This window comes from Lycium ferocissimum, chromosome 6 (genome assembly GCF_029784015.1).
Source record: "Lycium ferocissimum isolate CSIRO_LF1 chromosome 6, AGI_CSIRO_Lferr_CH_V1, whole genome shotgun sequence".
NCBI lineage: Eukaryota > Viridiplantae > Streptophyta > Magnoliopsida > Solanales > Solanaceae > Lycium > Lycium ferocissimum.
Genome location: NC_081347.1, coordinates 36,000,166 through 36,011,034, shown reverse-complemented (window position 1 = coordinate 36,011,034; position 10,869 = coordinate 36,000,166). Strand labels below are relative to the sequence as shown.

General features: G+C 34.6%; 2 long non-coding RNA genes across 3 annotated transcripts; one reads left to right on the top strand and one right to left on the bottom strand.

Annotated features, from left to right (window-relative positions):
• Nucleotides 1–790: 790 nt before the first annotated feature.
• Nucleotides 791–4,442, top strand: LOC132059644 (uncharacterized). Of its 2 annotated transcripts, XR_009415689.1 has the most exons (4): nt 791–1,078; nt 3,378–3,492; nt 3,803–3,856; nt 4,367–4,442. It is a non-coding gene; the product is annotated as an uncharacterized LOC132059644 (long non-coding RNA). The 2 variants fall into 2 exon arrangements; XR_009415688.1 differs by lacking the exon at nt 791–1,078 and having other exon boundaries at nt 2,734–3,492.
• On the bottom strand, nt 2,151–3,494 carry LOC132059645 (uncharacterized). Its single transcript, XR_009415690.1, has 2 exons — nt 3,369–3,494; nt 2,151–2,727 (listed from the first exon to the last, which is right to left on the bottom strand). It is a non-coding gene; the product is annotated as an uncharacterized LOC132059645 (long non-coding RNA).
• Nucleotides 4,443–10,869: the final 6,427 nt, after the last annotated feature.

Here is a 10,869-nt window from a genome sequence, read left to right as displayed (position 1 = left end):
CAAAAGCTGCACCTAAGAAAGATAATTCTTTTTCCTTTAAGTGTTTTAATTTCTGTTTTCCTTTTGTTGCTGCTGTAATTAATTATTTGCTACTGATAGTTTAGTGTAATCTTGTTTTTTTTTTTTTTCATGTTTTAGTTGCTATTTTAGTTAATCGCTTTTTAGTAGCGGCTTTGCATAATTCGGTATATTTGTTGCTTTAGCTAAGACATGTTGCTATTAGTAGCTTATGTGAGATATGCTATTTAAATCATGTTGTTAGTAGATACTAAGCCTGATATGATCCTAAATGTCACAAATGTCTCAAGGATACTAAGAGGGACATTGGAGCTTCTTGTGCACCCGCTTAAGAGAGCATATGATGTTTGGAAGATAGCATGGCAAGCGGATAGGGAACCTATTTGGAAGATAGCTTGGCAAGCAGATGAGGAGGCTATTACCCAAAGTGGTTAGGAGCGCAAAGATGGCTATTTATGCAATCTATGGCTAAGGAGTGCAATTCATGGTCAAAGATGCAATTCGAGGCTAGCATAGCAAGTTCAAGGATAGGATTGCAATTCTAGTGAAGAAGAGACACTACAAGAAAAAGGTTTATCTGCGACCAATGTTTAGCGGCGGGTTAAAAATGTGATCCCTAAAAGTAAACATATAGGGACGAGAGTATATAGTGGTCCTTAATTATGTACTTTATAGTAAAGGTACTAAATCTGGTCCCAAAAGAAATTAGTGACTCATCACAAGTCATTATTTTGTCGGCCTTGAGCGCCAAATGAAATACCAAAACATTGAAAAACTTTTAAAAATCTTTTTTTAACTGAAGCCAATGAAACCATATAATAAAACTAAAACATTCTAAAAATTAAAAACACTTGCAGGTCTTGGCATCTCTAAGCCCTAATCTCCATCTATAACCCAAGTTGTCGTATTCTTGAGACCGTATCCAATTACTCGAATTAGGGCCAATTGTGAACTGAAATCACATGCAGTATAAAGAGCCGAGAAAGAGCTCTGTGTATTTCACAGTTTTCATGTTAGCTTCTTCGCCTTCAATCAAACTCCTAAAGAAGCAGAAACACAGGTAAGCAAAAAATTCCTTCGACTATTCTTTAATTTTTGGTATGCAAACCCCAATACCCATATCTTCTACTACTATATGTCTCTCACATACTACTAGTTTTTACCCTTTATCATTGCCGCCCATAATAATATTTTATAGTTTTTTAGCTTAATTTCTTGTAGACGATATCACTGGTTGCAAAAATTTGAATTCACATAACAAACCTTGCTAGATGTGTACGGAATTACCTATGTTAATGGTTAGTTTAATTTCTGTGGTTGCATTGATTTTTGTGGATTTTCTTGTTATTTTGAGTTCTGGGTTTTCAAATTTCTCTTTTTCTGATCAATATTTAGCATTTATATTTTATTTGTTTATTTTTGTTTGTAGTTTTAGCTTAATTTCTTTGTAGATGGTCCAAAATCTTCAATTTACATAACAAACCTTGCCATATGTGTATGGCTTACCTATGTTTCTGTTAGGAATTTGTTGCTTATTAGTCTTTCTAGGTGTACTGGCTTTTGTTGATCTTTTTGTAAGGAGATGTTGATTGGGAGACATCAAGCTCTAGATGTGATGGGGCTGAAATATATTTGTGTATGCTTCATGGTGTTTTCAAGGATATTTGGTAACTAGAATTGTGGGATTCGATTTTTTTCTTGGATTAATGTTCCCTTTAAATGGATGCACATGATTTGGAGCCCTCTCTATCTCGTTTTCTTTGGCTTTGTGGTATCACTTTCATAGCTTTACAGGAGTTTAGTTGCTTTGAAATTTAGGTGTATTGACTATTGATATAATGGAATATGTTTCGAATCGAGATAATTCAGTTGTAAAAGGTATATTGCTTCAAATCTTGAGGTTTCCTATTAAGGCCATTCAGTATCTTATATCTTTCCCTTTTCCTGAAAAAGAACAATGTTGCCTTAAATCGAAATTTTTTATACTGATGATTCCGATACTTGTTGCGACAAAACACTAGAAATTAGATTCATGTGATTTGGCACCCTCCCCATCTCGTTTTTCTCGGTTTGCTGGTGCCATCTTCGTAGTTTTACTAACTAAATTGAAGCACGAGACCTGTCATATACTATGTTGAAATTTATTCCAAGAGACTGCAAAATTGAAAATAACATAAAATCAGGATATAGTCGTAGAATTGTGACTTCTTTGTTTATTTTTATCTCTCTCTTTTACTCATTCTATTTTTTCCATTATCATCACTAATCTAGAACTTGTTTTTTTATTACCACGTTGTTTTTCATTTTCTATTATTCTTTGCCTTTGGCTCTTTTTAGGTTTAATATGAAACCATAAAATTTGAATATCGAGTTGGATCAACTATGAAGGCTACTACCAGATATCATTTCCTTGCGCTATGTTCTATAGGAAAAGGACGGGGACGAGGACGAGGGAGAGGTCTTAAATCCTTGGTTCTTGGGAAAGATAATATGCCAAGTTAGAGTTTATTTCCTCGATACGGTGATCTGGTTATCTTTTGTATAATAAGTGTAAGCCTATGGGACAGCGAAGAGTAATTTCGAAAATACAAACTATTTTAGGCTTTCATTGTAAACGAGTCTCTCTCCATCTTCCTCTTCTATTTTTTTTTACTAATAGCCACTCAGAGAGGAAGAGGAGTGTTCGGCGACGGAGAAAAGAGCAATTTTCTGTTAAGGTTTGTTCTTTTTAATATTTTTGCCATTTTTTCTTTATTGCATATCCTCTTTCCACTTTCGTCAAAACTTAGTGTATACCGGCAGTTGAAGAGTTCTTTGGATCAAAAGAAATGAAATAGGATCGACTGAAAATTGACAAAATTGTCTCTTTGGAATTGAGAGTGAAACTCTGATGAAATTCAGTAGAGGAAGCTGAGAGCCACTGTGGAAAAAGATGATGAAGATGAAGCCATGTTTTCTTCCGCATCTTTTCAAAAATGCAAAAAATAAGAACTTGTTATAACGGGTTAAAATACATTGGTAGTATGAAATTTCATATATAGTCGTGTGTACAAGGTAAAGTCGTTTTCTCAACTTAGTGCTCGTTACAAATCTTGATGATACATTCTTTAGTGAAAAATTGACTTATCCTTAGAGGTAAAACAAAATTGGGCTTGAAAGTAGGACTTAATTGGATTTTTCATCTTCCTCAGTACCAAAGTAAAATTTCAAAACTAAAGGCTTATTCAGTTTGCAATATGTATAGATAAGGTTTATGTGCAGTTCCATGAGGAATGTTGGAGCATTCCAGTTTATGTTTACCAGTAAGTATTTAAATATGTTAGAGCTATTAACTGATCAAGTGCACACACACTCTACAGTTGATTGCTCGAGCTACTTTTGTTGGATGGCTTGTGACGGATTTCAACTGGACTGAAATTTTAAAAGGAAGAACTAATAAGGCACATATTTCCGAGCAGTAGTGAATCTTCTTGGGTATGCTTTAGCTGAATGCGATTTGTTTGTTGACTTCTAATAAAACTCTTCTATTTTGTTCGTTTGAAAAAGGCCATCTGGAAAAATAGAGAAGGAGACGTAGAGATAAAAAAACATGTTCTTGGTGAATGAAATAGACTTTAACTATCAATGTCATTTTTCTTAATTCTGTCATTCAATTCAAAATCATGTATTTATTTTTAATTAAATAGTTGGTATAGTGATGTTTAGTCTGTACTGCTTTCTTATTGTAGACATATTTGTCATTCTAGCTCTTTGATTTTGCTGAATTATTGTTCTTTATTGTTAGGTTCCGCTTACAGAAGTTCGTGATGATATAGAGGATGCTAAGCTAAAACATAAGGTAAGCATGTTTGGCTGCTTGCGTGTCTGTATGTCTTTTCAAGGTACACTTGCGTGTCTGCGTGTCTTTTCAAGTTAAGTGCATAATTACTATTGCTTCTTTTTTCTTGTTGGGGAGATTTCGAAGTAGTCAAAAAATGAAGTGTTTTTGTAGAGATGGGTAAGACCTTAGAAACCTGACGAAGTTGGATAAAAATAAAGGAAAGCTTAAATGTCTGCCTTGAGAGATTACGAGTTTCGGTGTTATATTATTGCATTACCGCATATGACATGAAACTAAACATTCACTAGCATATTTAAAATGGATTTTGTTAGTAATGAGATTCTTTAGGCTTGGCATTGATTCTATAACACAAGGACCTTTGATGCTGTCATAAATGGTGTCAGTTTTCTGCATTTTTCACCTCTTTGTTTAGCATAGTTGAAAGCCCTACGTTTGATTTTTTATATCATTCATTTGGTAGTATTTGTCCTGAATTTTTTTAAATTCATTTTTCTTATATTCCTGCAGCTTCTTTTATGTTGCTATAATATTTTTCAAGTGAATATGACAACACTTGATGAAACTAGGATTCTTTTGGGGTAAGTGGTTTAATCATTGTTAGATTAAAATTACATAAATTATTTTATCAAGAGTTGATATTTATCATTTTTTCTAAATTATTGAACCTTTTACCGGTTTGACTATTGAAGTTGCAAGTTAAGATATACGTTTTGAAGACATGCAAGCTAATTATCAATCTTTTGCTAGGAATGTTGTGCAAACATTTATATCAATGTCTAGCTAGGTATTTTGCAAAGGGAAAGACCAAATATTGTAATTTACCAATAGATGTTAATATTGTTTTTTGTGATTAATTACAATATACTATATTTGAGCATGAGTTATGTTTATATTCATCTTAATTTCAAGTTTCAAATTGATATTAATCGACATGAATTAGCTTTGATGACAACAAGCTTGACGGACAAAATTTAGGTAATAAGGACCGAAATATGGTCCCTAACAATATAATTATTGTGTAAATCTTCAAAGGAGGACCAAAGAGAGTAGTCGTTAAAAGATAGTACAAACCAGTATGTGCCAGTCGCCAAAAAGACATTTAGGACCAGATAATGCGCTGTCCCTAAAAACATTTAACGACCAGATTATTTAGCCCGTCGTAATTGACCTTTAGCAGCGAAGTCTATTACAACGGGTGGCGACCAGCTTTTTCCTATCGCTATTTACCATTGGGGACCAGATTGACCTTTTAGGGACCGAGATCTCCCTTCATTAAAGGGTAGTTTTCTTGTAGTGAGCCCATGCAAGTCAATTTTGCAAAGTGCCACTTTAGAGCCTTTGTTGTAATAGGCCTAGTATAAATACATTCCTTAGTCTTCATTCTTAGTAAGCTTTTGATTAATATCGAATGAGAGTGATTCTCTTAGTATCTAGATTGTAGTGTTAGGTTAGTGCTAGGATTAGTGTATGGATTAATCCTTCGTCTTGTCAATTGAACCTCTTTTGAATGTATCCAAGTTGGTAATTCAAGCATGAGTTCAAGTCTCTTCTCCCTTGGATTGTGATCAATTACTTGATTTCAATCCCTTCTTTCTTCTATTCTCCTCCTCTATTTCTTCTATCAAACCTATCTTACTTTTTGTTGTTTAATTCCGCGTTTCTCATGAGTTTAGTGCTAGGATTAGTGTACGGATTAATCCTTGATCTTGTCAATTGAACCTCTCTTGAATGTATCCAAGTTGGTAATTCAAGCATGAGTTCAAGTCTCTTCTCCCTTGGATTGTAATCAATTACTTGATTTCAATCCCTTCTTTCTTCTATTCTCCCCCTCTATTCTTCTATCAAACCTATCTTACTTTGTGTTGTTTAATTCCGTGATTCTCATAGTCAAATCGTATCATTTGGTATCGAGTTTAGGATAAGGATTGTTCCTACAATCCTCAATCCTAGATTCATCTTATTTTGAAAATCCAAAAAAAAAATCTTAAAATTCAAAAAAAAAAAAAAACGAAAATTTATGTTGTGGTTGGATTTGTGCAAAATTGAAGCTAGGTTTGAGTTCTTTGATATCAAATCTAGCTAGATCTAAAATTTCAGAGAATTTGGAGGTGTTTTGGACAAATCACTATTGTTGTGTTTTGGAGTTTTGAAGAACTTGAAGAACAAGCAAATGGGTCTAGTGAGTTGAAGGTCAATTGGTTCTAATTTGGAGTGGGCTTTGTTCTCTTGGCGGAGGGGAAGCTAAATCCGAAAATTTTGAGCAAATTGAGTTGGAATTGAGGTATCTAGAAATTTGAATATTCTTGTGTTCTTGGGCAATCATCATAACTTCATAAGGAAGAAGGGGACCAAAAGGTGTGTTTGATCCAAAACATCCAATCAAAGTTGAGAAAAGGTGTTTTCAACCCAAAAAGGGTAAATTCTAGGTTGTGTGGGTCCAATAAGTCAAGAAAAAGTCAGAAAATCCAACCAAAGTTTGAGGCACAACGCACGATACGTCTGCCCCGTCTTTGAAATACGGTCCCAATTAACGGACCATATAAAATATGCGGACCGTCAATCTTGTCCGTAAAATTGCATCCCAAAATTGTGTATACTATTACGGATCTACGGTAATATTTCACGGACATAAAATCTACGGACCGTAGAATTCAACCGTAGAAAATCTACGGACCGTAGAATCCACACCGTAGATTGAAGCCAAAGTTTTTAACTCACTATTTGGGAGCTACACTACTGATCTATGATCGTAAACAAATGACGGTCTGAAAATTCTCAGCTCCATAGTATATCCCATATACGGACCATATAAAGGTAAGCCAATTGTAAATCTTGGATCGATTCCTTTCCCTTTCATATCATTTCTTTGATTTTCCAAGCCTCGAAATCTCATTCTTAATTCATTTTGAATTTCAATATTTTCTTGGGATTGCTTGTTAGTTTGTGTCCCTAATCCTTTGGTAGAGAGCAAAAAAAAAAGAATTCACGGCCGCGTTTCCAAGTTATTACCTACCTGGGTCCCAAATTTTATTTCGTTTTCGATTTCTAGCATTTCGTGTTTCTTGATTCCTTCAACTACTATGAATTTAGTACTTGTTCTACTTTTGTGTGCTAGTTCTTGAGTCCGTCTTTCATGCTAATTATTCTATTGAGTCTCAGATGATGATTTAGTTTGTATATGGTTGCTCCTGATATTATAATCGTGCATAACGTTATTACATCATTTCACCGAGTCCTGGGCCGGGTATGTATTCGTGCACAGTTTCATTGAATTATTCACCGAGTCCCTCACTAGAGGGCTGGGCATGGTATATATATGATTATTATATTATATATGGATCGGGTCGTACATTCCTCGGTATTATTATATTATATATGGATTGGGCCGTACGTTCCTCAGCATTATTATATTATATATGGATCGGGCCGTACTCCCTCGCATTATTATATTATATATGGATCGGGCGTACGTTCCTAGGCATTATTATATTATATATTGATCGGGCTTACGTTCTGACACTATCAACTATATTATAATCTATGCCTATCATACGCCATAAGTCGGTTTCGGTCATATAGAGTTATGCGATATTCTCGGATGTTAGCCACGGATGCATTCAATTATTGATATCTTGGTTTTCATGATTCATCTGTACTTGATGTTCTTATGCTTTACATATTCAGTACATTTTCCGTACTGACCCCCTTTCTTCGGGGGCTGCGTTTCATGCCCGCAGGTATAGATACTCAGTTTGGCGATCCTCCAGCCTAGGACTTCTGCTCAGCTGCTTGGAGAGCTCCATTGTTCCGGAGCTTAAGTCATTTTGGGTACAGATACTTTGATATAGACTTGACTTTATGTATATCCGAGAATGCATGGGGGCCTGTCCCGCCATGTTCACTATTATACTCTTAGAGGTACGAGACATGTGTGGGTTGTATATGAGCCTTGGTCGGCTATATCGCCATAGTCCGTTTTTGGATATTCCTGTATATAGTGGCGGCCACAAACTGCATATTTTGTTATGTTTTGGTTGTTTGTAACTCCTCGGGAAACCGGGTTCGTTCTGATTTATGACGTTATGAGTCTATGGCTTGCTTTTATAAATTTCCTTACTGTCCTTTGTTTCAGTCTGATTATATCTAGCAGGTTCGTATACGAGTGTCCAGCTCGGGCACTACTCATGGCCCATCGGTTTAGGTCGTGACATTTTACTATTGATAAAGCATTTGCCAAGATCAAATCGAGAAAATAATTCAAAAAAATATTGAATTAATTGGGGAATTATTGAAGACTTAATTAGCAAATAATTTACTTTGTTTAATCTAAAATTTGATTAATTAAATAAATAATCATTACCTCTCAAATTTTAATCAATTTGCATTTTTAGTGCAATTTTTAGATTAATCATAATTAATTAAATTTCTAATGATGGTTATATCTGTAAATTGCTTATTATGAGATTAATTGCGCCTATAATTGTAATTATTAATTGTGTTCGAATATGGCTATGATTGAAATAACTAATTTCATGGTTTAAAGTCAATTGAGGTCATATTTGAAACTTAAGCTCTTTTGTGTAATTAGTCGTGTCTTTAATTTGGTCAATTAAGCTAATGAGCTTTAATCCGGGCCATAATTGAGATGTCTAATTAATAGACACTTTTAATTTTGGCTATTTTTGACCACACTCGGCCCATCCCCACCTTTAACACACCAAATAGACCTCATCAAGTCCCATTTGATAAAAACAAGGGTTTCACCCTTCAAGCCCTAGCCTCCGTGGAGGAGAATCGTCTCTCTCCTTATCATCTTTGCTGAAATGGCAACATTTCGAGGCGTACAATCCTTTTGGATTTGAGTTGTTACGTCGCTTAGGGTAAAGCATTAATCGCTTACCCTCTTTCCACCGTGTTTTAGTCCCAAACGGGTACTAATCCTCCTTTTCCTTGCTTTTATGTATTTTCAACGGTCATAGAACTAAGAAACCTTAATGGGTTTTGTTGTATTCATTTTTGAATCCATGATTTTTGTTGGTTCATGAAGAACTCCACGGCTTGACCAAATTTGAGTTAACTCCGACCCTTTATATGTTTGTTTGATTGAATCTTAGCCATTGAGTAGAGTCTTGAAAGAACAATTCACAGAATTTGCCAAAAGTACCACATAGATTGAAGCTATGGTTTGTCTCAAAATAGGGGTTCTATATAAAGAACCCCTAATTCACATTTAACACACACAAAATATATCACACATATTCGCAATAAAGTCGAATTACCTAGGGTTCTGCTAGTTTTAGCTAAGACCTTTAATTATTCAATTTTCTAGTAAAAAATATAATTGTTCTTTTCCCTTTGTGTGGCTGAGTATTGAGGGTTTGGAGCAAAAAGGTCTTCCAACTTCATTGTCGATCAAAAGCTGCACCTAAGAAAGATAATTCTTTTTCCTTTAAGTGTTTTAATTTCTGTTTTCCTTTTGTTCTTCTTGTAATTAATTATTTATCTTGATAGTTTAGTGTAATCTTTTTTTTTTTTTTCATGTTTTAGTTGCTATTTTAGTTAATCGCTTTTTAGTAGCGGCTTTGCATAATTCGGTATATTTGTTGCTTTAGCTAAGACATGTTGCTATTAGTAGCTTATGTGAGATATGCTATTTAAATCATGTTGTTAGTAGATACTAAGCACTTTGATATGATTCTAAATGGCATAAATGTCTCAAGGATACTAAGAGGGATATTGGAGCTTCTTGTGGACCCCCATGAGAGAGCATATGACATTTGGAAGATAGCTTGGCAAGCGGATGAGGAGGCTATTTTGGAAGATAGCTTGGCAAGCGGATGAGGAGGCTATTACCCAAAGTGGCTAGGAGCGCAAAGATGGCTATATATGCAATCTGTGGCTAAGGAGTGCAATTCATGGTCAAAGATGCAATTCGAGGCTAGCATAGCAAGTTCAAGGATAGGATTGCAATTCTAGTGAAGAAGAGACACTACAAGAAAAAGGTTTATCTGCGACCAATGTTTAGCGGCGGGTTAAAAATGTGATCCCTAAAAGTAAACATATAGGGACGAGAGTATATAGTGGTCCTTAATTATGTACTTTATAGTAAAGGTACTAAATCTGGTCCCAAAAGAAATTAGTGACTCATCACAAGTCATTATTTTGTCGGCCTTGAGCGCCAAATGAAATACCAAAACATTGAAAAACTTTTAAAAATCTTTTTTTAACTGAAGCCAATGAAACCATATAATAAAACTAAAACATTCTAAAAATTAAAAACACTTGCAGGTCTTGGCATCTCTAAGCCCTAATCTCCATCTATAACCCAAGTTGTCGTATTCTTGAGGCCAAGTATCCCAATTACTCGAATTAGGGCCAATTGTGGCGAAATCACATGCGGTATAAAGGCGAAAGAGCTCTGTGTATTTCACAGTTTTCATGTTAGCTTCTTCGCCTTCAATCAAACTCCTAAAGAAGCAGAAACACAGGTAAGCAAAAAATTCCTTCGACTATTCTTTAATTTTTGGTATGCAAACCCCCAATACCCATATCTTCTACTACTATATGTCTCTCACATACTACTAGTTTTCTGCCCTTTATCATTGCCGCCCATAATAATATTTTATAGTTTTTTAGCTTAATTTCTTGTAGACGATATCACTGGTTGCAAAAATTTGAATTCACATAACAAACCTTGCTAGATGTGTACGGAATTACCTATGTTAATGGTTAGTTTAATTTTGTGGTTGCATTGATTTTTGTGGATTTTCTTGTTATTTTGAGTTAAGGTTTTCAAATTTCTCTTTTTCTGATCAATATTTAGCATTTATATTTTATTTGTTTATTTTTGTTTGTAGTTTTAGCTTAATTTCTTTGTAGATGGTCCAAAATCTTCAATTTACATAACAAACCTTGCCATATGTGTATGGCTTACCTATGTTTCTGTTAGGAATTTGTTGCTTATTAGTCTTTCTAGGTGTACTGGCTTTTGTTGATCTTTTTGTAAGGAG